Genomic DNA, 26,194 nt, shown 5'->3' with positions numbered 1-26,194 from the left:
AATATAAAGCAATTTTTTAAAAAACAAAAAGAGTTTGAATCCAGATTTCCCAGAGGGGTTTTTTTTTCTTAATATATTGATTGATTACATGCCATCATTTTCAACTTCTAACAACCACACATTTTTGCCATGACCAAAATACTATAATGTCTAATAATAATATGGAATGGAATGGAATGGAGTGGAGTGGAGCGGAGTGGAATAGAGTAGTATAGAGTATAGAGTAGAGTAGAATGAACAGATTGGAATGGAATGGAATGGAGTGGAGTGGAATGGAATGCAGTAGAGTGGAGTGAAGTAGAGTAGAGTAGAGTAGAGTAGAGTAGAGTAGAGTAGAGTAGAATGAATAGAGTGGAGTGGAGTGGAGTGGAGTGGAGTGGAGTGGAGTGGAGTGAAGGAGTGAAGGAGGAAGTAGAAGTAGAGTAGAGTAGAGTAGAGTAGAGTAGAGTAGAGTAGAGTAGAGTAGAATAAATGGAAACGAATGGGATGGAATAGAATAAAAATAAAAGAGTTAGAAGGTATCTTGGAGGTCTTCTAGTCCACCTTCCTGCTCAGGCAAGAAACCCTATACCAATATAATAAAACACTTTCTAAAAACAAAAAGGATTTGAGTTCAGATTTCCCAGATGGGGGCCTCTTTTTCTTCTGGACTTCAGGCTCTGGGGAAACCAAAGAAAAAACCCCTTTTAAGTAATTCTTTTTTCAAGAGTTGGAAAGGAAACCCATCTCTGCCTCTTTAGGCAAAGTCAAGCGATCCTTGCTCCTTTTGTAGGCCCCTTCCATGAGAACTGGCCTTTTCTCCTTTCAAGTCTTCCCCGCCCCCCTCCTTGTTTGGTTTCAAAGAAGGCAGCCAATCTTCTCCTCTGGGACCTGCCCAACCCAATTCATCCTCCGTGAATGTCCCAATTATGCCACCTCACCCGGGTGTCAGGTTGGAAGGATTCACGTGATAGGGACTTTTATGCGTCTGGGAGGAGGATGTCGCCCGTTTCTCAATTTGTTTTTTTTCTTCTTCTTCTTTGAGCTCCTCGGTCAGTTCTTTTTTCAGTCCAACTCTTCATCCTTCTTGGTCCTCATTGAAATGTCAGACGGAGCCTTCGTCAGCTACTGGGAAAAAAAAACCGCCTCCCCGGTGGGAAGCTATTGGCCTTGTAACCCAGGGGAATAAATCGCACGCTCTTCTTCTTCTTGGCATCTTCCTTTCTTTCCCTTTCCAAACCTCTTTTCTTTTTGCAATGGGGAACAAATTTCTTTTCACCTGCCTGGGAGTGAAGCAGACGGCCAGCATTTCCCACCAAAAGTGAAATCGGTGCCCAGAAGAACACATTTCATCTGCTCTGCTTTGAATCTTGGGCTTTTCTTTTTTGCTCTCGCATGAGTTTGGTTCAGTTTAGTTTACTTTATTGTCATTGCACCTCGTACAATGAAATCAAACACCATCTTCAGTGCACATGGAAAATAAAACACAAACACACATCCTTCATACTCCACACATCGAATTGAAAAACCCCGACACCGCACCAACACTGCACTATACAGTAGAATTCAACAGAGCTATTGCCTTGGGATAGAAGCTGCTTTTCAGCCTATTTGTCCTTGTTTTTATTATTCTGTACCATCTGCCAGATGGTAATAATTCAAAAAAAGGGTTCCCAGGATGAGACGGATCTTTGAGAATGTTTTGAACTTTCTTAAGGCAGCGGGAGCTATAAAGCTCTTCCAAAGAGGGGAGAGGGCAACCAATAACCCTCCGGAGTGCTTTTCTATCTGCCACTGTGCAATTGGCAAACCATACACAGTTGTGCAGTAAGTTAAGATACTCTCTCTGGTGCAGCGGTAGAAGGTCACCAGCAGTTTTTCATTCAGCTGTTGTTTTCTGAGAAGCCTCAGGGTAGTATAATCTCTGCTGGGCCCTTTTGACCAGGCCTGCAATGTGAGCACCCCAGGTCAGGTCCTCTTTTAGGGTAACACCCAGAAACTTAAAACTGGCCATTTGCTCCACTCGGTCTCCATTGATAAGCAAGGGCCGAGCTTCCTCCATCAAGGAAAACTCCCTTGTGTTCTGCTGAAAGACAGACTGGGAACAAAGAGGCTGTCAGGTTAGTTTTCTTGCTGAATTTCCCCCCATTAATACAGGGCCCCAGTCTCCCTTGCAGTTCTTTCTGTGAAAAGAGGTATCAGTTTTTCTGCTTTATGGGGATGTCTTGAGAATTACTCTAGAGTCCTGGTGGGAAGGGCCAGAGGTTGCTGCAGCTGGATGTCTTGTTGTGATGCTGGATGTCAATTGGGAGAGTCAAAGGCCCAACTAAATCCTCAACATTTGAACCCAAAGGGTGTTGCAGGTTAAAGTAGCATTTCAATTTGAAGTGCCAAATTATCACTGGATGCAAGAAGCTGGCCCAAATGCAGGCATCCCCTCAAACTATTGTTGCAATAGTTGGAAGTTAGGTGTCAAAAGAGACAGTGTTCTTCTCATAATCATCTCTCTGCTAGCACTGATGATGGTACCTAGTTTGGGTAATGAAACATCTGCAAGAAAACCACCAAGCTCAGAGAGCACCAAGGACCCCACATTTCAACTCCAAACTACAAATATTTTTCTTTATTGTTAGATCTCTGACTTTCTAGCCAGCTGGGAGAGATGACCAGACTGAGCCTGAGGGTGGGGTCAAATGTATCATCAGTTTGGAATCTCTGTGCTCCCATAAGAGACCTAAATCCAGCCCCCCCGCCCAAAGTCCATTGACCCTTATATAGTGCCAGTTCACATCTTGACCATTAGTAATTCAGATTCTTGTGTATAGATAGAACAGATAGATAGGATGGAATAAACTCACTGTACTTTTGAATTATATCCTGGCTCTTGACTTCTTGCACCTAATCCCAGCCTCCCTATCAGCTCCCTTCGCCCCTTTTTTAAAAAAGCCCCACCAGAAAAGTCCTTCCTGTACTTTCATTGGAATTGGGACAAACCGAGAGGTTGCATAATGGCTGCTGGGCATGGCTGCTATGAGGACATGACCTGCTGCAGAGTGCTGATTTACCTGAGTCCTACCTACCTACCTTCCTTTCCCTTAGCTTTCTTTCTTTTCTGGATAGGTGGGAGTATAGCCATAGCAACAGCAATAGCATTTAATCTTATATGCTGCCCCATAGTGTTTTACAATGCCCTCTGGGGTGTTTACAATGTCAGCATTATTTTCATATTACCCCACCCCCAATAACCTAGGTCCTCATTTTACTGACTTTGGAAGGATGGAAGGCTGAGTCAACTTGAGCCCATCAGGATCAAACTCTGGGCTGTGGGCAGAGTTAGCCTGCAATGCTGCATTCTAACCCCTGTGCTACTAAGGCTCCGTTATCTCTCCACTGCCTGCAACAGACAATAAGGCTTGGATCGCAGCCCCCTCTCGGTTTTATTTTGGGGGGGAGATTGAAGGGGTGAAGAGGCACCTTTTATTATAAAAATGATCTTTATTTATTTATTTTATTTATTTTGATTTGTCAATTGTTTACAAGATAATAAGTACAAGTGTATACATAGTTGTGAATATATGAAATGGGTACATATAAGAAAAATAAAAGAATAAGAGAAACAATAGGACAGGGACGGTAGGCACGTTGGTGCGCTTATGCACGCCCCCTACAGACCTCTTAGGAAAGGGGTGAGGTCAATAGTAGACAGTCTAAGGTTAAAGTTTTTGGGGTTTGGGGAAGAGACTACAGAGTCGGGTAGAGTATTCCAGACATTGACCACTCTATTGCTGAAGTCGTATTTCCTGCAATCAAGTTTGGTGCGGTTTACTTTGAGTTTGTATCTGTTGTGTGCTCTTGTGTTGTTATGGTTAAAGCTGAAGTATTCATTGACAGGTAGGACATTGCAATGTATGATTTTATATACCATGCTTAAGTCGGACCGAAGGCAGGCGTAATTCGAGGTTTTCTAGTTTTAGAATTTCGAGTCTGGTGGCGTAAGGTATTCTATAACGGGTAGAAGAGTGGAGAACTCTTCTTGTGAAATACTTCTGGACTTTCTCAATTGTGTTAATATCACATACGTGATAAGGATTCCAGACTGATGAACTGTATTCGAGTATTGGTCTAGCAAATGTTTTGTATGCTCTGGTTAGTAGTGAGATATTACCAGAGAAAAAGCAACGTAGGATTAGGTTAACAACTCTTAATGCCTTTTGGCTATGTAGTTGCAGTGAGCTCTAGCACTTAGATCATTAGAGGTGAGTATTCCCAGGTCCTTTACAGAGCTTGGGTCATCAACAAGATCTTGACTATTCAGCTTGTATTTTATTTTCTGATTTTTTTACCAATATGTAAGACAGAGCATTTATTTGTTGAGATTTGGAGTTGCCATATGTTAGACCATTCAGATACATAGTCTAGATCTTTTTGAAGGGTAGTAGTATTGTCTGTGGTATTGAACAGCTTTACATCATCAGCGAAGAGAACGCAATTGCTCTTGATATGATCACAAAGGTCGTTTATGTAGATTATGAAGAGAGTTGGTCCTAGAACACTGCCTTGGGGAACACCACTATTGACAGGTACTGGATTTGATAGGCGTTCCCAATTTTGACCATTTGTTGTCTGTTTGACAGGAATGCTTCTATCCAGTTATTCAGTTGTCCAGAGATACCATAAGATTTTATTTTTAGGAGTTTGCTTTAAATAGTTCAGGTGCCTGGTGAGTGCCAAGGCAGGTGTTTTTTGATATATTTTTATTTATTTTATTTGTTTGTCAAACATGCGCAAGATAACAAGTATAGGTATAAGCATAATCATGAATAAAGGAAGTAAATACGGGTAAATGGGGACAGTAAGACAGGGGCGGTAGGCCTGCCGGTGCGCCTATGGACGCCCCCTTTAAGGACCTTTTAGGAATGGGGTGAGGTCCACGGTAGACAGTTTGAGGTTGAAGCTGTTGAGGGGTTGAGGTTGTAACAATGGAGTCGGGTAGGCCGTTCCAGGCATTGACCACTCTGTTGCTGAAGTTGTATTTTCTGCAATCGAGTTTGAAGCTGTTTACCTTGAATTTGTATTGGTTGTTTGCCCGTGTATTATTGTGGTTGAAGTTGAAGAAGTTGTTGATGGGTAAGATGTTGTAGCAGACAATTTTGTGTACTATGCTTAGATCGGACCGCAGGAAGAGCAGTTCCAGATTGTCCAAGCCCAAAATTTCAAGCCTGGAGTCATAGGAAATACTAATGTGAGTAGAGGAGTGGAGTACTCTTCTTGAGAAATACCTCTGAACCCGCTCAATCGTGTTAATGTCCGATATAGAGTATGGGTTCCAGGCAGACAAGCTGTATTCAAGAATTGGTCTGGCAAAGTTTTTGTATGCCCTAGCCAGCAATTCAATGTTACCAAAGAAGAAGCTTCGCAAAATAAGGTTAACTGATAACAAAATAAGGTTTGAATGTCTAGGTCCCCCCATAAAGCTGTAAAGATCATTATAAGACAAAATAACTAGGGATATTTAGTAAAACATCAGCACGGGCCAGGAAACCAAGAAAATGTGAGAAAGAAAATCAAGATTGTCTTGCTTTGGGTCTCTTCGGTAAAAAAGGGAGGGAAAAGGGAACACCGTCAAGCTTTCCCGAGCCTGTTATTATGGCCTCTTACATCAATAAAGCAGAGCACTCATATTTCTTGTAGTGTATGTTTCCTGACCTGACCTACTTCAAAGGGCTGGCAATTTTCTTGAGGATCCCACATCAATGAATGGAGGGCGAAACAATTAACCAAAATGCAACAGGAAGGAAGATTGCAAAGAGTGCCAGAAGCAGAAAGGCAGTGGCCATCTCCGCTTCCGGTTTCAGCATCACTCACCAGCCACATCTAATTATTCATAATTGCCCAAAGTATGGGGCTCTCAGAAAAACAAAATTTAGGAAAATTAAAATAAATCTCCAGGAGATGGGAAATTGTCTCTCTTTCAGAGGATGCGGGATTCCATCTCCGAAGGAGTTTGGCCTTCAGACATGCTGACACGAGCAGATGGGATCAAGGGAGGTACTAATACCGCTCTATACAGACTTAGTGAGACCACACCTAGACTACTGCATCCAGTTTTGGTAACCATACTATAAAAAAGATGTTGAGACTCTAGAAAAGGTACAGAAAAGAGCAACCAGGATGATTAGGGGACCGGAGACTAAAATAAATGAAGAACAGTTACAGGAATGGGGCTTGGCTAGTCTAGTGAAGAGAAGGACCAGGGGAGACATGAGAGCAGTCTTCCAATATTTGAGGGGCTGCCCCAGAGAGGAGGAAGGGGTCAAGCTATTTTCTAAAGCACCTGTAGGCCAGACAAGGAACAATGGGTGGAAACTGAACAAGGAGAGATTTAACCTGGAAATAAGGAGAATTTTTCTGATAGTGAGAACAATCAACCAATGGAACAGCTTGCCCTTGGAAGTTGTGAGGGCTTCATCACTTGAGACTTTAAAGAAGAGATTGGACTGCCATTTGTCAGAAATGGTGTCGGGTCTCCCGCTTCGGTGGTGTTCCCAAAGAGCAAACACAGACAAAGGCAGCAGCCTTCCACTAATTAGCTCCGACAAGAAAGCTAATTTGTTTGTCAAGGCTGCCAAAAACCGAGAGATAAGAACTAATTTGTAAGATTCTCCAAACACGAACTAAGATGTCCACCAGTTGAGTTTAAGAGCTTCTTTGCTTTCTGCAAAGAACACTTTTCCAAACCTGGCTTTTATCCTCTTGAGGGAAGGGCGATTACCTTGCAGTCTTACTCCCTAGTCGCCTGTGCTGCTGTAATTGTTCTTTCCTCTGAGTAATCCTTCGTGCACGTCAGGAGTGGGATTCAATTTTTTAAACAACCAGTTCTGTGGGCATGGCTTAGTTGGTGGGCATGGCTTGGTGGTCATGTGACTGGCTGGGCATGGCCAAGAATGTAATAAGGGTTAACGGAGAGGCAGTTTCTGTAAGCAACACCAGAATGTTTCCTTCCTGCCTTCCTTACAGGATTAGGCCAGTAATTTCTTCTAACAACCGGTTCTCCAAACTGCTTAGAATGTTAACAACCAGTTCTACCGAATAGGTGCGAACATGTAGAATCCCACCCCTGGTGCACGTGCACTTGGCACAGGCTCCTCGGGAACCTCCTCGTCACTGCTTCCAGCCCCCACAATCTCTGAAGGCAGCAGGCCACTCCCCGATGGTCCTGGCCCCTAATCAGAGTCATCGCTCTCTTCAGCCATCTGCACCTGCTGCCGGCAAACCACAACAGGCGGGGGGAGGGTTGGACTAGATGACCTACAAGGTCCTTCCAACTCTGATTATCTGTTATCAGTCTGTTCCACTTGATGATTTGAAGATTGCCCATCTTAATACAGTAGATAAAATCCAAGGGCCTCTTGTGTGCTCTTGGCATCGGGCAAATGACGTGAATTATGGAATTTGCATTGTTTATGCTATGACTTCATTGCTACAGGTGGTCCTTATCTCACAACCATTCATTTGGTGGCCATTCAAAGTTACAACGGCACTGAAAAAAGTGACTTATGTCCATTTTTCACACTTATGACCATTGCAGCAACACATGATCAAAATTCAGACATTTGTCCACTGACTCATATTTGTGACCATTGCAGGTTGTGTGATCCCCTTTGCAACCTTCTGGGGAGTAAAATCCATGGGGAAACCAGATTCACTCAACAACCACACTACTAACTTAATAACGGAGGGTGATTCACTTAACAACAGAAAGGTGTCAGATGAGGCAACACACACTTTGCAACTGTCTTGCTTAGCAACATAAATTTTGGGTTCAGTTGGGGTTGTAAGGCGAGGAGGAGTGCCTGTAATGTGATGTCTCTTGATTCGCTTGAAAGACTCAGTGGTCCAGCTGTCCACCTCCACACACACACACACACACACACACACACACACACACACACACAGGTCAATTTCTTCCCAGAGGTCTATGAAAATGCAAATGTTTGTTTTGGGGTAGGGAGGAAATCATAAGATGTGAAATGTGTCACTGTAATGCAGCTTTTTCCCTGGGCATATTAAATGTCACATTGATGTGAGAAATCAGAATTGCAACTGTGACATTCCTCAGGTCCTCCTGGCTCCTTTGCAGGGGATGCTAAGCTTTCTGGAATGTTTGTTGCATTGGCTGGATTTGCAGAACTTTTGCAATTTTGGTTTACAGTTGCAGAGCTGGCATAGGTTTGAACATTTATACGATAAAAATATGCTTGTCGTTTCAAAATGTCATGTCGAAATCACGTGAAATGTTAGTACCATTGTATAAAACCATAGTAAAGCCACACCTGGAATGCTAAATCCAGTTTTGGTCACCGTGTTACAAAAAAGATGTTGAAACTTTGGGGGAAAAAATGCAAAGAGCAACTCAGGTGATTAAAGGCAGTGGTGGAATTCAAAAACTTTTACCCCCGGTTCGGTGGGCATGGCTTGGCGGGTGTACTTTTGTGCACGTGTACACACTTTGCATGCTCGTGAGTGCCAAACACTCACTTTGCACAGGCGCAGAGGCAGTCCAACACATCCTCCTGTAAGCCTGCACTCGCCCTGTCACTTCAGCAGCTGCCATGCGGCCCTCCTGGGCCGTGCAAAGCAGCTGCGCTTCAAAAGCAGAAGATAAAGGTGAGTGTGGGAGCCTGGGCAGGCAGGTGGGCCCAACAGCAGAATGACGGAGAGAACCGGTTTGGTCTCCGCTGCTCATCGCCGCTGCTGGCTGGGCAGAACCAGGCCAAACCAGTAGCATACCACCACTGATTAAAGGCCTGGAGACGAAAACATATGAAGAATAGTTGCAGGAATTGGATATGGCTAGTCTAGAGAAAAGAAGGAGTAGAGGGGTTGCATGATAGCAGTATTCCAGTATTTGGGGGGGCTGCCACAAAGAGGACGGGGTCAACTTATTCTCCAAAGCACCTGAAGGCAGGACAAGAAGCAATGGATGGAAACTAATCAAGGAGGGAAGCAATGCGGAATTAAGGAGAAACTTCTTAACAATGAAGACAATTAACCAGTAGAAAAGCTTGCCACCACACCAGTTGGAGTGGGTGCTCCAACACTGGAGGTTTTTAAGAAGAGACTGGACAGCCACTTTTCTGAAATGGTATCTAGGTCTCCTGCTTGATCAGGGGGTTGGACTAGAAGATCTCCAAGGTCCCTTCCAGCTCTATTCTGATTTGTCTCACGGAATCAGATATTCAAATAACAAGGGAAACTGATATTTTTTTGAGATCAGCATTGGATTCCTTTTTCATCTCCAGATGAACTCAGGTGGAGACCCTACCATTTTTTAAAAAGACACACCCCAATTAGCAATGCTCAAAATAATCTTTCTACCCTACTTTCTCTGCCTGTCCTCATTTAACTTGATGATACTAGATGACTTTTAAGGTTCAGTTAGGGAATGGTAGAACTCACAACAACACTGTGTCTCCTACCAGGCTCCTGTGTCTGGGGGTTTCTGCTCCCTTAGGGCTGGGGTTGGATTCACCGGTTCGGACCGGTTCGGATGAACCGGATGTTAAACTTATATCTGGTTCGCCAAACTAATAGTTGAACCGGCCAGCTGGCCCCGCCTGCCCCTCCCCTCCCCCCTCCCATGGCCCGTTTTGGATGCAGGTAAGTGCAGGGTCCTTACGGAGGCTCTGGGAGTGGGGAAAACGGCCCTCCCAGAAGTTCCGGAAGTCTGGAAACGGGCCTGTTTCCAGCTTCCAGAGAGCCTCTGGAGGCTGTTTTCACTCTCCCAGAGGCCCGAGGGAAAAAGCCTCTGGACTCTGGGGAAGGCAAAAAAAGGGTCTTCCCAGAATTTCCAGTAGCCCATGCCCACCAAGGCCACGGCCACCCATTTTTGAATCCCACCCCTGCTTAGGGCCACAAGGAAAAGCCCACTCACACCAATCCAGATGTGGAGAAGTTCGCACATAAAAGGCAGACGGCATCCTTCACTCTCCTGTATTTCTGCTTCCTCCCATCTGTCTTCTGGGAGACAGACAATTATCCTGTCTCCCTTAAATGCCTCCAATTGCTTTTTAAAGCATTGGAAATCTGCACTTGTCAATCCATCTTGTGATAGGGAGCTTCATACCTCAAGTGTCTATTGTCAGTCTTGGAAGACATTTTCTACTTGGTAGCTTCGAGGCTGCCACATTCAGTGCCTGGGAATTTGGGGGGGGGGGATTTCATAGTGGGGTAGAAGATTAGACACAACAACCCTCTTTCTCAGAGAGTCAAGGACATGTCGCCCTGCACCTGGAGGGGAGCGACTGGGGGAATGTCTCAAGTTGGGATGAAGTTTTGATTGGGTATGATTTGAATTCTCTTTTGGGAAGGGAAAACCCAGAACTCTCAGATTCAGGTTTTCCCAGATGTGCCAATATGACAACTCTAATAAAATGGAAATTTGAGAAGATGCTTGTCACAGAGTTTATTGGTTTGGAGTTGATTAGTTGGAACGCTGGCATTTATTAGGAAGCATATGCATATAAGACTGATGGTCTTTTCTTTTTTTAAAAAAATATTTTTTATTAATTTTCCAAAATTTAAAAAACATAAAATAAAACTATATGCATTGTTTTCATCATCAAGACGTCTTTCACATTTCCTTACATTTTTCAATATATGGTTGCTTATTCCATTACTATTACATCTTGCTTTTGTTACAAGTCAATATACTTCATCTTGCACTTCAATCTTCTCTATAACATATATACATATTTACATACTTCCTTATTCTTTTCCTAATTGCCATTTTATTTTCTTTTTATTTCTAAACCACTCATACCAGGCATACCAGGCCCTATAGTGTATTGAATCTGTCTTTTAATTTCAGTGTAAGCCTGTCCATCTCTATACAGTCTATTATTTTCTTTATAACTATGCCTTCTGATGGTCTTTTCTGATGTATTATCTCAGTTTGGAATAGCCTCGTACAGCTGCTTCACTGCACTGCAGGCAGCTCTCACAGCTAAGTCGAAGCAGTTTTTTAATCTGCCTCGATATCTTAAATATAATGTCGTCTTTCCACCCGTCCTCAAACAGGTTGATTGATGTTGTGCTTACAGGAAGTCCTCGACTTACAATGGTTCATTTCGTGATGGTTCAAAGTTGCAGCAGCACTAAAAAATGCAGTGGTGGGATTCAAAATTTTTTAATACTGGTTCTGTGGGCGTGGCTTGGTGGGCGTGGTGTGGCTTGGTGGGTGTGGTTTGGTGGGCGTGGCAGGGGAAGGAAACTGCAAAATCCCCATTCCCTCCCCACCCCACTAACCTGCTCTCCAGCTCTGTTCTCCTGTGCAGGGCAACACAAGAAGACCCAGCCGATCAGCTGGGACTCGGGAGGCAGAGAATAGATGGGGACTGGGCCAGTCAGAGGTGGTATTTACCAGTTCTCCGAACTACTCAAAATTTCCGCTACTGGTTCTCCAGAACCGTTCAGAACCTGCTGAATACCACCTCTGCTTCAGAAGTTGTAGGAGAAGAAGGAGGAGGAGGAGGAGGAGGAGGAGGAGGAGAGGAAGGAGAGGAAGGAGAGGAAGGAGAGGAAGGAGAAGGAGAAGGAGAAGGAGAAGGAGAAGGAGAAGGAGAAGGAGAAGAAGAAGAAGAAGAAGAAGAAGAAGAAGAAGAAGAAGAAGAAGAAGAAGAAGAAGAAGAAGAAGAAGAAGAAGAAGAAGAAATAATCTTTGCTTTCAGATGCTTCACATTTATGCACCAAGCACGTTTCTTCTGGTAAGGCAAGCGTCAGAGGCTACAAGAACTCTGCTATGTGTAGCATCTTTGAAAACAAATGTTGGCAAAGAGCCATGGGAAAAAAAAAAGGCTGCGTAAATAACCCTGAAAGGCTTCTTTTTCATTGTTGAGCTGGTGGTGACTAATTAGGGAAAGAAATCTCTGTCTGGACAGTGCTGGACAACTCGGTAAAAAACATCGTCTCAACGTGGCTGGCATTTAAAAAAGGAGAGAGTGTGTGGGGGAAAGAAATTTCCACATAGAGGGTTGATAGGAAGGAACATGATAGTTAAAACTGTCAGGATTGTAATAGCTTATAAATAAATCTATAAGGTGAGGTTTGGGAAAATCAAACTTGTGGTTTTCCACGTGACATATGTATAGAGTGTAAAACGTCCAGCCACATAAATGTGGTCAGGTCCACGGGCTTAGATATCCACTATTTAAAAATGAAGGAGAAGGAATATCTCAGAGCGAAATGGAATTTCAGAATGGAAAAGGAAAACATGCTGTCTAAGAGCATTTTCTGGAGGAAGAATAGTGGCAGGAGAGAAGCATTTCCTGCTTATGAACTTGTCAAAACTCATATCTGATCAGCTTGGGAAATCAGGATGCTCAACTTGACTGACTTTTGAACTGATCCAGTTCTAATGCTAATATTTATTTTGTGTATTTTTTAAAGAAATTTATATTGCCGCCTATTCACATATGGCGACTCAAGGCACCTTATACAAGAATATTGTTGTCAGAATCTGACTCTGTCAGAATCTGACTCTGAGGACGAAGATGAACGGCTGACAGGGTGTGGGAGTGTGGCTCCATTGGTTGTGGAAGAAATGGGGAAAGGCAAAGTCCGGCTGGGCAGAGCAGGGAAGAGGTAGAACAAGGGAGAGGGAATTCAGAGGAAGACCCAGACCCATCCCCTCTTCATCCTAGGGCACGTAGGGAGGAATGGAGAAGAGAGCAACGTTGGTTGCATGGCTTATGGGAGAGGAAAGGGCCCTGATTCCCTTCATTAGCCACACCTGGGAAGAGAGTTTAAAAGAAATACAAGCTGCGTGTGGCAGCTGCTGGGAGCAAACGAGAATTTATCTTGCGTTGACTTTGCTTATCTGTATTCCTGGCATCTTTCCAACTGTGTGGAGTTATTGCTATGCCTTCACGTCTGGAATTCTTGTTCCTGCCCTGTCAAACTAATTACCTCATTTTGCCTTGATTGGACTTATAGTTACAGTTTTTGTTGACCACATTTTGGACTTGATTCTCTGCAGCCAAAGGTTGTTCCTGGGAGAGTTTTTCTCCAGCCAGAAGGTAACCAGCACATTGGGGGGAAAGTTGGAGCTAATAAAGGGACTCCTGCTGATTATCTGACTGTGTTGCCTTTGTGCCACATCCCGGGTCATCACAATTGTAATATGGCTAATGAGAGAGATTTAATCATGCGGGTGGTGAGATACATTCAGACAGATAGTCTTTGATTTACAACAACCAAGTTATTAATTTAACAACTGCAGTGATTCACTTTGCAAATGTGGCAAGAAAAGTCATAAAATGTTCTAACACTGGGGTAGGTTTCAGAAGAGGCTGGACAGCCACTTGTCTGAAATGGCTCCTGCTTGATCAGGGGGCTAGACTAGAAGACCTCCAAGGTCCCTTCCAACTTCTATTCTGTTCCATTCCATTCATCAGGGAGAAAAATTATCTGTCTAACTTGGTTGCTAGGAGCTGAAAATAATAGCACGTAATCAACCAACTTAAAAAAAGGAAAAATAAATAAAAAGCCAGCAGAGGTATAATTTTCTTAAGAGACACCTTAAAAATGTTGCAAGTATCAAATGCTCTGGGGAATTAATTATGATCATTCCCACTATTATGATCATTCTTGGAGCAAATTTCATCTATGCAGACTGCTCCCTGGCAGGCTGTTAAATAAAACTTGGCCGCGCAATAGGAGAGTGGGTCACTCTGGTTGGCTAAAAATTGCTCCAAATTTGCTTTGGAGTAGAAGCATTGTGCAAAACCTTGAAGGGATCTTTATTTTCTATGGAGCCTGTGAACAGAGCTCTCCTTCAAAACCCCATTCAAAACTGCCAAGCACGGCTATACAGAGCAAAGTGAAATTTTCTAGTGTTTTGTTTTCTTCTACCAGTTTCCCCCTGAAACTGAGGGAGTCCAGAAGTATTTCATGAGAAGAGTACTACACTCCTCTGCTCGCAACCTATACCCTATATCACCAGGCTTGAAATTTTGGGCTTAGACAACCTTGAACTATGCCGCCTACAGCTGAGCTTAAGTGTAGTACACACAATTATCTGCTACGATGTCCTACCAGTCAATGAATACTTCAGCTTCAACTGCAACAATACAAGTGCACACAACAGATACAAACTCAAAGTAAACCGCTCCAAACTTGATTGCAGAGAGTACGACTTCAACAACCAAGTGGTCAATGCCTGGAACGCACTACCTGACTCTGTTGTTACATCCTCAAACCCTCCACTCCTTTAACCTCAAACTATCCACTATTGACCTCACCCCATTCCTAAGAGGTCTGTGCATAAGTGCACAATCGGGCCTACCGGCCCTGTCCTATTGTCTCCATTTATTCGCACCTATTTCCTGTATTCTTACTCATGTTTATACTTATACCTATGATCTTGTAAGCAATTGACAAATCAAAATAAAATAAATAAAACTCCCATGACTATTTGATCTTTCTGCAAAATGAGGATGGAGGAATGGAGAGCTAGATCCAGAAAGGTCCTCAAGACACACACACACACACACACACACATACACACACACATGAAGGGGCAACCATGATAATGTGATTGGGGCTCTGCTTATTTTTTTTTAAAAAAATGCATTATTTTTTAATGCAGTGCAATGGTTTGCATTGTGATCTGTTTCCTGTTTAACCTGCCCCTGCATAACCAATCTGTCTTCCTCTTCTTTCACCTGACCCCAATTTAAGTCTTCTGCTATCGCGCCATGCACTGATGAAGGGAACTTCAGCTCACAAGACCTTCTGCCTTTTATTCACATTTTCAGCTGGATGGGAGCACGACGGCTTAGTGGTTAGAGATGCTGAGCTTGTCAGTTGGAAAGCTGATGTCCCAGGTTCGAGACCTGAGTGCCGTGTGATGGGGTGAGCTCCTGTTATCTGCCCCAGCTAGCAATTGCATGTGCCAACCTAGCAGTTTGAAAACATGCAAATGTGAGTAGATAAATAGGTACCACTTGAGTGGGAAAATGTGAGTAGATAAATAGGTACCACTTGAGTGGGAAAATGTGAGTAGATAAATAGGTACCACTTGAGTGGGAAAATGTGAGTAGATAAATAGGTACCACTTGAGTGGGAAAATGTGAGTAGATAAATAGGTACCACTTTGTTGGCATATGACCATGGATGTGTCTTTGGACAATGCTGGTTCAAAGAAATGGAACTGAGCACTGCCCCCTAGTATTGGAGATGACTGGACAGAGAAATCTTTGCATTTGTTAACTGGGGAAGCTGTTTCCGATTCTCTGAAATGCAAAGTCCCTTTGAGGGGCAAATTGTGGACTGTAAAACCTCCAGCAAACACCTTATCAAAGCCAGCCCACATCTTGCTTCCCTTCCCCAACAAACCCTGAAGACGGAATTTTCTTCTGCAGAGTATTTTCCCCCCTGCATATCCAGAGAAAACAAATTTCTTAACTCGGATTGCAAAGATTGTAATCAGCTCCTCCCTCTGGTTTTAGACTATCTTTCTGCCTCTTCCTTATTTTTTAATTTATTAGGGCAGAGTAATAAAAGGAATAAGTAGAATTCATTTGTGGTGGGTTTCGTAGATTGCTTTTCCCTTTTATGTTGGCCTCCGGCCTCCGTTTGTGTTCTTTAAAGAAAAAATAGGAATCTAGAATTACAAAATTAAGCCACAAAGCAGTGGCTTGTCCCCCCGGGGAACGTTTGTCAGCTTAGTCGAGTTTTCTAACACCAAGAATGGGATTCTGCCTCTTTGCCTCCTTACCCATAAAAAAACAAACAAAGCTTGTTGGTGCAGCCATTTTTCTGCCTTCTGCACAGAGGTGGATTTATAAACTGTACAGATGCAGATAGATAACTCAACAAGATGTCCATAACAAATTACATTTATTGGTTCATCAGGTATCCTCATAACTCACATTTGTGATGAAGTTCTTCTTTAATGACCAATCCTTTGTATATCTGCCTTGTAGTAAAAAATGGTTATCTCCTAACCCATGAATTAGCTGCCATGAATTAGAGAGTTAAGGCAAAAGTGAGGAAAACCTCCCCCAACCCATCAAGGGTCAATTCAGTGACCAATCAGGATTACAGATGTGGTCACGTGACATGGACTACATTTCCCAGGATACCTTTAACTACATTTACCAAGATGCTTTCCCTTAAGGGGACAGCTCATAATTGCTACCTAACTATCCATTTCCCATACACTGGCTGGGACAGCACAGCCATGCTGTGATAGGGCATCCATATCTGGACATGGGAAGGAAGCAGAGGAGTCCAGTGGAATATTCTGCTCCTGGATCTCAGAAAGAACAACAAGTATCAGGACATTAAATTGTTGCTTTGTCTGGCCCATGTGCATAGATCAGAATAATCTGGGTTAGAATAATAGGGATAGAAGGGACTTTGGAGGTCTTCTAGTCCAACCCCCTGCTCAAGGAGAAGACTCTATACAATTACAGACAAATGTTCACCTGATCTCTTCTTAAAAACCTCAAGTGATGGAGCACTCACGACACAATATTACATCCAGTTTGGGTTGCTAGGACATAAAAAAATCAAGAGTCTAGAAAGAGTGCAGAGTAGAAGAACAAAAATGATTAAGGGACTGAAGTCTAAAACATATGAAGAACTGCTGCTGGAATTGCGTATGTCTAGTTTCATGAAAAGAAGGATTAGAAGTGACATGATAGCAGGGTTCCAATTTTTGAGTGGCTGCCACAAATAAGATGGAGTCAAGCTATTCTCCAAAGCACCTGAAATCAAAGCAAGAAACAATGGGTGGAAACTGATCAAGGAAAGAAGAAACCTAGAACTATGGAGAATTCCCTGACAATGAGAACAATAAACCAGTGGAACGGCTTTCCTCCAGAAGTTGTGGGTGCTTTATCACTGGATCTTTTCAAGAAAAGTTTGGACAACCATTTGTTGGGAATGGTATAAGGGCATCTGCTTGAGCAGCAGGCTAGACTAGAAGATCTCCGATGTCCTTTTCAACTATGTTATTCTATTAATCTGAAGGCAAACTGTTCCACTAAAGATAGTTCCTCCAAACGATATATTTTTCCAGACAACGGACCACTCTCAGCCTTTGAATGGAACACTTTCCCCAACTCCAAAGCCAATGACTTCATTGAAAAGGACAAAAACTAAACTGAAATTCAGCCATGTGGTTTAAACTTTGGCATTTTTATTTGCCATTACTGGCTTAGCATAATTAATACAGCTAAGATGAAGTACTGTTTGAATTATAATGACAAAATAATTATGAAAATAATTATAATAAAGGGTCTGAAGTTTTCATTTAGCTCTGAGATGGTAAATGCAATTAGTTTCTGGTAGTGTAATTCACAATATTTGCTTTTGGGGCTGGGGGAATAGAGCTGTCTAACCCCCTAGGTGAGCAGATTGGACTTTTAAAACAGTCCAATATTTTGGATTTATTTTTTAGAAACATCTTTTTTTTCTAACTGATTTAAGTAAGAAGGTTCAGGTGTCACATTTCTCTTCTCTTCTCTTCTCTTCTCTTCTCTTCTCTTCTCTTCTCTTCTCTTCTCTTCATCCTCCATCACCAACTTAGGCAATTGAGGGCAGATGAGAAGAAGGAAGAAGGAGGTGCAATCCTGCAAAATTGTGAGTAACCACTAGATGGCAGGGAGGGATTAATTTTTGGATTCCTTGTGCCAATACTACCATCTAGTGATTGCCTGGAATTCTGCAGCCTCAATTTAGTAATGCATTTATTGGCAGAGCTTGATCAATCCCTTGTTGGTTTTAGGATGTGATTAGGATCAGGTGCACAATTGCCTTTCATTATCAGCTGGGTTCCCGAGGCCAGCAGTCGCCAACCAGTGGGCCACGGCCCACTGGTGGACCATGAGAAAATTTTGGTGGGCTGCAGAGAAATCTCACCCCCAGACCACCCCCACAAAGCAATTAATCCAGGCTGCGCAGAAACACAAAGCTGCACCACCCACATGGCCCGTGGGAACCCTCCCCGCCCACTCACTCCTTACCCACTAAACTTGCCTGCTAAATTGCTATTTTTCCTTTTTTCGACCATCATCTGTTCTGCTGTGCTGGGAGATTTAGATTAGCTAGGAAGCAGGAAATGGTTGGATTTCTTGCTTTCTAGCTAGTCTTTAAATCTTCGGCTCTGCTTTCCTTAGGACTGAAGGTTTGCTTGCAAGTAAATTCAGTGCTGACTCATGCCAAGCAAATTTGAGAGACTGAGCTACCCGATTGCAGATAGATAGATCACTGAATGATTCTGTGAGCAACTCAATCTGCCTGCCTGCTTTGCCTGATTTGGGTAAAAGTTGCTCTTTTTTTAAAATAAAAAATTCAATATTTGCATGCATGGTGTGTTGTGAGTTAATTTTGTGAGTTTGCTTGCTAGCAAATTTTATGTGAAAGACTGAGGTAGCCAATGGCAGATAGATAGATCTCTGAATGAATCGGTGATTCTGTGAGCAACTCAATCTGCCTGCTTGGTTTGCCTGATTTTGGGAAAAAGTTGCTCTATTTTTAAATAAAAAAATTCAATATTTATATAAATATTTATAACATTTACATACAAGCCATGCCCAGCCAGTCACATGACCACCCAGCCACACCCACAAATTAGGCCATGCCCACAAAACCGGTTAGTGGTCCCTGGGATTTAAAATTATGAGTTTGGTGGTCCCTGAGGTCCAAAAGGTTGGTAACCTTTGCTCTAGGCACTATTCACATCTTGTTTGAATTAAAAATTTTCAGATCCTACAAATATGACCCCCACTCCACAACATCCCTTATGCTAAATATTTGGGAACACATTTCAACACAAATGACCCTACCCCCACCCCGTGGCCTTTGTCTCTTGCAATCAGATTTTAGCTCAGGGCTGAGAAAGCCATTTTGGAGAGCCAGCATTGTTGCTGTGAGTCAAAAGGGCAGCTTCTTGAGAGAGGAAAACCGAACTAAGGCATCACCACGGAATTCGGGGAGAGGCGTTATCAAGTAAAGCCATTTCCAAAACAAAAAACAAAAAACCTTTGAATGCTGAGGCTGCCAAGAGGCAGAAGGGTGGGACAGGCAAACCCCCCCCACCTGGGAGTCATTTCAACACATGTGCTAAGTAATATCCTGCTGTTCCACCCATGAACAGTACAGAATTTGCATTTTTTGGGCTTCATCCATCAGGGGAGGAGGAAATGCACTAAAACAAAATAATAAAAATCCAATTTGGCAAGATCCACCATGGTTGTTATTCCCCTATTTCCAGTTCTCGTGATGGAAACAGGCAAGGGGCCAATCCTGTGTACCCACCTGCTGCTTCTTTCTTTCTCCTCTTGGCTTCCACCCCATGGCTGCCCTCAAACAGCTGGGCCCCTGCTTGGTGGATTAAGCATTTTCATCTGTTTAGAATGCTCTTTGTGTGTGTGTGCAAATCTTGTTCATTTGGCCCAGCCTTGTTTCCTCTCACTAGATTTCCTTGTAAAAATCTTGAATGATACTTTTGATCTCATGTGTCATTGAGTCAGAATTCTCTGTTTGATGCTCGGAGATGGCATCCCTTTAATTTCTCCTGATAGTCTCAGGTCATAAGTTCTCATGTGCACCTCCATGGCTTGTCTTCTGCACATCTTATAGAATAACAGAGTTTACAGATACACAGATTAATAGAGTTGGAAGGGACATTGCACGTCATCTAGTCCAACCTCCACCCAAGCAGGAGACCCTACACCATTTGGAAGAGACTTTGAGGTTCTGAGACTGTACCATTCCAGACAAGTGGCTGTCCAGCCTCTTCTCTTCTCTTCTCTTCTCTTCTCTTCTCTTCTCTTCTCTTCTCTTCTCTTCTCTTCTCTTCTCTTCACTCACTTCACTTCACTTCACTTCACTTCACTTCACTTCACTTCTTCTATTCTATTCTATTCTATTCTATTCTATTCTATTCTATTCTATTCTATTCTATTCTAGCCACTGTGTTGATTTTCTTGATACACGCACACACCCCGTCCAATTTCCAGATGGCACCATGCCAGGACATCTTTTACTCTCCATGAACAATTCTTGCCTTATCACACTTTAAATATGCGTAACATTTTCTGCATTGTAAATTCAGAGTCCTTTCTTGTTTGTTTTCTCTTTTTAAATCTGGCAAACATGTGCACAGCTTCCTTGGAACGGCGGTCTCGGAACACAAAGGTTGTACAGCTCCCCACTGTTGTGCCGCTGTAGAGACGGCCATTGGAAATTAGCCTCCCATTTCCGTCTTCAAAGGAGAGGAAATGAAAGACAGGTTGGGAAGAGCCTGCCTGGATTTACCTTCCTCTCCTTTCCAGGCACCAAAGAAAGTTGCAGAATCAGTTCTAGGGGTCTAATCTGCAGAGAAGAGTTAGAGAAACGTACACTTAATATAAAGCTGGCATTAATTTTGCTTAAAACAGCCGTGAATACCATTTACCAACTGTTGTAAAAGGAATGACAGATTGTTAGAATGAACACGCAATCTAGGCTGTCAGGATTGCACTGTGTCTCCTTGACATTGTATGGCCCATAATATATAAATAATAATAAACCATATCATATAAATCAATAATAAACCATATCAACCATCAGTGCCAGTCAATGATATTTGTGATACATTTTTAAATGTTCAGCTGACTGAGTGACAGCTGGTGCTCCGTTCAAAATCCAAGAAAGAAACACTTAGACTCTTGTAATTAGAGAAAAGATGTCTTTTACTGGAAGTCAGTGGTAGCAACAAGAAAATTCTGAATCTGGGGAAATAGGCATGTACACCACATATATCAAGGGAGTGAAATGTTCCCACCCCCAACAGTTCAAACGGTTCTTCCAATTAAAAGTTGTGAACTTCATCATGCAGACATCTCCAGGTGGTGATGATTAGTTGACCTTGGCTTACTCAGATAAAGGGTTGCAGTTGTGCAGAGAAGAGAAAGCTAAGCAGGAATTAGAAACCCTCCCCAGTTTATACAATATCAGTTAGTAACACTTTCAGCTCACGTCCCATACATTTCCCCCTGCCACACACCCCGTTACTCATGACAGCCAGAAAGAAGCAAAGGAAAGGAGGAAGATCTTGAAGGCTGACACTGAGTTTCATGTTTAACTAATAAAAGAGATAATAATAATAATAATAATAATAATAATAATAATAATAATAATAATAATAATATAAAATAAAAACACACCAGATATCACAGTTGCAGTACCAGGAGACACCAGAGTCGAAGAAAAAGAACTGGAAAAAAAATCACAAAATATTGTGACCTGCCCATCGAAACTATGCTGGTCGATAGAACCTTCATATGGGACGTGGTGGCTCAATGGCTGAGATGCTAAGCTTGTCGATCAGAAAGGCCGGCAGTTTGGTGGTTTGAATCCCTGGCGCCATGCAATGGAGTGAGCTCCCGTTACTTGTCCCAGCTTCCACCAACTTACCAGTTTGAAAGCATGTAAAAAAAATGCAACTAGAAAAATAGGGACCCCTTTGGTGGGAAGGGAACAGCGTTCCGTCCACTTTTGGTGTTTAGTCATGCTGGCCACGTGACCACAGAGGCGTCTTCAGACAACATTGGCTCTTTGGTTTTGTAACAGAGATGAGCACCACCCCCTAGAGCCGGAAACGACTAGCACCTATGCACAAGGGGAACCTTTACTTTTACCTTCATACATTCCTAAACTGAAGTGCAGGAAGGATTTCAGCACTCAAGTTACACCAACTTGAGAACCTCATCTTGAAATAATTACTAATCATCAGAGATGTAACCACACAAAGCAATCTCTGTTGCTTATTTTACTTTATGAATGAAATCGTCCATACATTTCAAGGTGAAATGCAATCAATAGCCTTGTTGTTGTTTTTAACTACTTAGTCATGTCCGACTCTTGGTTGGTCCGACTCTTTGTAGGCAAGTGCTCTCCATATTGCCTGGTAAAGCACAGCTTTTTTCAATTGTTGGACGTTCAACTTTGTATCCGATTTGATGCTATCAAGCCAGCATGTTCTTGGCTTGCCCGCTTCTTGTTCCAATAACTGTTCCTAGCATCACTGCCTTCTCCAATGAATTTGCACGTAGAATGTGGCCAAAATAAATCTTATGTAGTCTTATGATTTTAGCTTCGAGACCCTTTGAGAGCTGTATGCAATGTAATTTCATTTTAATGTATGCTGATTAATGTCCATTCAAAGTGACAATAAAGTATTCTATTCTATTCTATTCTATTCTATTCTATTCTATTCTATTCTACTCTACTCTCTATTCTACTCTCTACTCTACTCTACTCTACTCTATTCTATTTGTCTCATTTTATATCATTTAGCATGTCTCTGTTAGTCAATCAGTAGCATACAATCAACCTAATGCTATAAAAGAAGAAGAAAACTCAAAATAAACCAGGGGAAGGTAACTTTCTTCTAACCTTAGCATTGGTTGAGAATTGTGGGTTGCCATGAGTGAGTGAGAAAACAAAATTGCAGAGATGACCTGCCTACTGTATGTAGAAAGGACTAGTCTTTCCCAACTTGCAAATCATTACAATTAAATACCTCCATCCTTGACAGTAAGTAACGACTCTGTTTCTGCCTGGACAGTTTGATGGGCAGCTAATTTATTCTCCGCTTTTCTGCCTGGCTGGCTTTACATACATCCAATTCCTGCCAGTTTGCTGCCATGAGAATTTTCAAATGCCCTGGAAAGGTGTTTGAGGGAAACCATGCACAGAATGCGCTCCACCCATGCTTTTGTGCTCTGAGAATCCCTGGAAAGTGTGCGTGGCTTTAGCTGCCATCAGCAAGAAAAGTCACATCCACCCAGCTTCTAATGCGTGTCGTTACAACTCCTTGCAGACTTCAGTGCCACCTGCTGAGACGCAAAAAGTTGAATCAAAGTTGAACTAGAATAAAGCTGAAAGCCCTACAAACAGTTTTTTCATGAAGTGAAGTGTTTGTACCACATTATAATGCCTTGGTCACACCATGCTTGGAATATTGCATCCAGTTTTGGTAGCCATGATATTAAAAAAAAAAAAACATACTGAGACTCCAGAAGAGTGCAGAGAAGAGCTAAAAGGATAATTAGAGGAGTGAAGGCTAAAATATGTGAAAAATGGTTGCAGGAATTGGGTGTGTCTAGTCTAATGAAAAGGATTAGGGGTGCCATGATAGTAGTTTTCAAATATCTAAGGGCTGCTGCAAAGAAGAGAGGGTGTCATGCCCCTGTCAGAATTTGATTCTGAGGGGGAGGCCGAGCAGCTGACAGGGAGTGGGAGTATGGCTCTGTTGGCTGTGGAAGAAACTGGGGAAGGGCACAGTCCGGCTGGGCAGAGCAGGAGAGAGGTAGAGCAAGGGAGAGGGAATTCAGAGGAAGACCCAGACCTACAACCTCTTCATCCTAGGGCTTGCAGGGAATAACAGAGAAGGGAGCAATATGAGTTGCATGGTTTATGGGTGAGGAAAGGGCCCTGATTCCCTTCATTAGCTGCAGCTGGAAAAACAGTGTTTAAAAAGGGAAGGTGCGCACAGCAAATTGTTGAGAGCAAATTGTGAATTATCTGGTATTGTCGAGGCTTATCTGGGTTCCTGGCGTCTTCCCAACTATGTGTGTTTTGCTGGGCTTTCAAGTCTGCAATTCCTTCTCCTGCCCTGTCAAGTTAATTACTGCAGTGTGGTTTGTGTGGATTTTTTTTTTACAGTTTGTATGTACTTTGTTTTCGGACTGAATTTCCTCCATTTAAAGACTGTTCTTGGGAGAGTTTTTTCTCCAGCCAAAGGTAACCTGGACATTGGGAGCAAAACTGGAGGTACTAAAGGGACTTTTCTTATTTATGTGACTGTGTTGCCTTTGTGCCATGCCCCAGGTCATCACAGAGGGTCAACTTCCTCTCCAAAGCAGAAGAAGAAGGCAGAACAAGTAGAACAAGAAGCAATGGGTGGAAACTAATCAAGGAGAGATCCAAATTTCCTGACAGTTAGAACAATTAATCAATGGAATGGGTTGCCTTCAGAAGTTGCGGGTGCTCCATCAATGGTGGTTTTGGGGAAGAGCTTGGATAGCCATTGTCCAGAATGGTATATAGTCTCCTGCTTAGGCAGTGGGTTAAAGTAGAAGACCACCAAGGCCCCTTCCAACTATGCTATTCTATTATTCTATGAAGTACAGTGAGAATGTCTACATTGGAAGTGTCCATTCATGACAAAAAAATCTAATTCAGCCACTGTTCTATTGCTGATTAACTCCTAGAATGTATTAAAGCAGATGGAAAGTCTGCCGAGTGCAGAGATTCTAACACAGCAAGTGAGTTTGATTTGACTTTCTGAACTCCATTGATACAGCTGGAAATAAAGGGAAGTTCAGTTGAAATTAACCCGGTTAGAGCCTTGATTTAGACAGATTAAATGAGTTATGACTAATGAAGAGATGAAGGGCGGGGGGATTGGGATGGAGGGAAAGCTGTAGAAGGCATGTTGGAGAGGAAATCTTAATGGCACACACAGCCCCTTTTTGAGAGCAGCAAATGAGTCAAGCAAATTTATCAGCTGCCTTGAAAGGAAATTGTAAGCGGTTGATGGAAGCAACAATGGCACAAGGTGAGAAGGCAATTTGATTTACAAAATGGACATGCTGTCTTGCAAAAACAACATTGTCTCCCATCCCAAAACAGAGCAGCTTACAAAATATTTTAAAGATTCAATTCCATATACAAATGCAAACCAGCAGCTAAAAAGTTATATGTGTTAGGGATAACATTGTTTTACCCTAACTGTTTTGGGTAAAGATAATAAAATGATGAATCATGGTTTGTCAGATAAAGTGTATGTGACTTTAAGCTAAAGGAATGTAATTAAGGGTGCAGCTGTAAAAGTACTATATAAGCAGCAAGGCACTCTCTGGCTCTTACTGGCTGGCTTATTGAAGACTGCGTTCTTGCTGGATCGGGAGGAGAAGAAGTGTTGGATTACTTTGAAGATATTTCTCAACGGAGAGAAGATAAGTTTTGGACAGATTTATTATATGTGTACTGACACTGACTATTCGACACGGACTTTGCAATTAGAGTATCCTCGACAAGACTTGACTGAATTTGGTATTTGACTAATGGACTGTTTATAATGACTATGCTATAATTCTTAAATGGAATAAACTATATTTTTGATAGCACAAGCGTATCTGTATTTTTACTGCGTGTTAACTAAAAAAACTTATCTCACACATTTACCTGTCTTCCTATCTGACTTCTGCTGCATTCTGTTTAGTTTGTTTTCCTTAACACCCGTTGGGGAATCCAGGCTTAACACTATACCTGCAAAATATTTCTAAATTTAAAAAAAAAATCAGCAGAAATGCAGTTATTGAACTGGCTCCATCTTTCTCGTCTAGCCTATGGCTCTCATGCCTTGGAGGATTCCCATATCCCATACGCACAAGGAACACTCTGCTTATTCTTTTGAGATCTGCTTTGGTCAGTTATTCCATGGGGAGTTGCATTTATGGGGAACTCTGGGCATATAAATACTTAGTAACATTTTTTTACAAAGCATACTTGCAATTCTTCTTTACCTTTCTTGGAGTCTGTCTTTATCTATCTATCATTTATCATCTATCTATCTATCTATCTATCTATCTATCTATCTATCTATCTATCATCTTCTTTTAATGACCCCATAATCCCTTGCAGTGTGCGGTGAGCAATTGAATGGAGTTGAGTGTTTACTGGCCGGATGCCGTTCCTGTCACCAATGCAGGGCTTTTTATCTATCTATCTATCTATCTATCTATCTATCTATCCATCCATCTATCCATCCATCTATCTATCTATCATCTATCTATATCTATCTATCCTGAGCACATGTTGAGCTCAATTTAAAAATGGCATGGCCATTTCTTGGATTCTCTGGGGAGAACATAAGTGGTAATCATGAGAAGATGAAAACCTTTCAAAGAAATAAAGGCAGAGGCAACTTTAATTTCATCAGTGTTCTGCCAATAAAACCTCTGACTATCCTTCTCTCTGGAGAGAATCCCCCAAGGTTAGGAAAGTAATTTGATCTCTGTGTTCCTGCTATCATGATCTTCTGTTCAAGACATATTTCCATTTTTTTCAGCTCTGTTATTTTTTATTTTTTTTAGTAGGATGGATCTTTTCCTCTCCTGCCAATACATACTCTAATGGTTATGAATTTCTTCAG

General features: G+C 42.3%; 1 long non-coding RNA gene across 1 annotated transcript in view; it reads left to right on the top strand.

The window, feature by feature from the left end:
- The window catches only part of LOC113415543 (uncharacterized), a 43,329-nt gene that overhangs the window by 5,522 nt on the left and 11,613 nt on the right, over positions 1-26,194 (top strand). The window lies entirely within an intron of this gene.

Source organism: Notechis scutatus, chromosome 11 (genome assembly GCF_049901735.1).
Source record: "Notechis scutatus isolate UNSWTSFEM ecotype Mainland chromosome 11, rNotScu1.2, whole genome shotgun sequence".
NCBI lineage: Eukaryota > Metazoa > Chordata > Lepidosauria > Squamata > Elapidae > Notechis > Notechis scutatus.
This window is presented reverse-complemented; position numbering and strand designations above follow the sequence as displayed.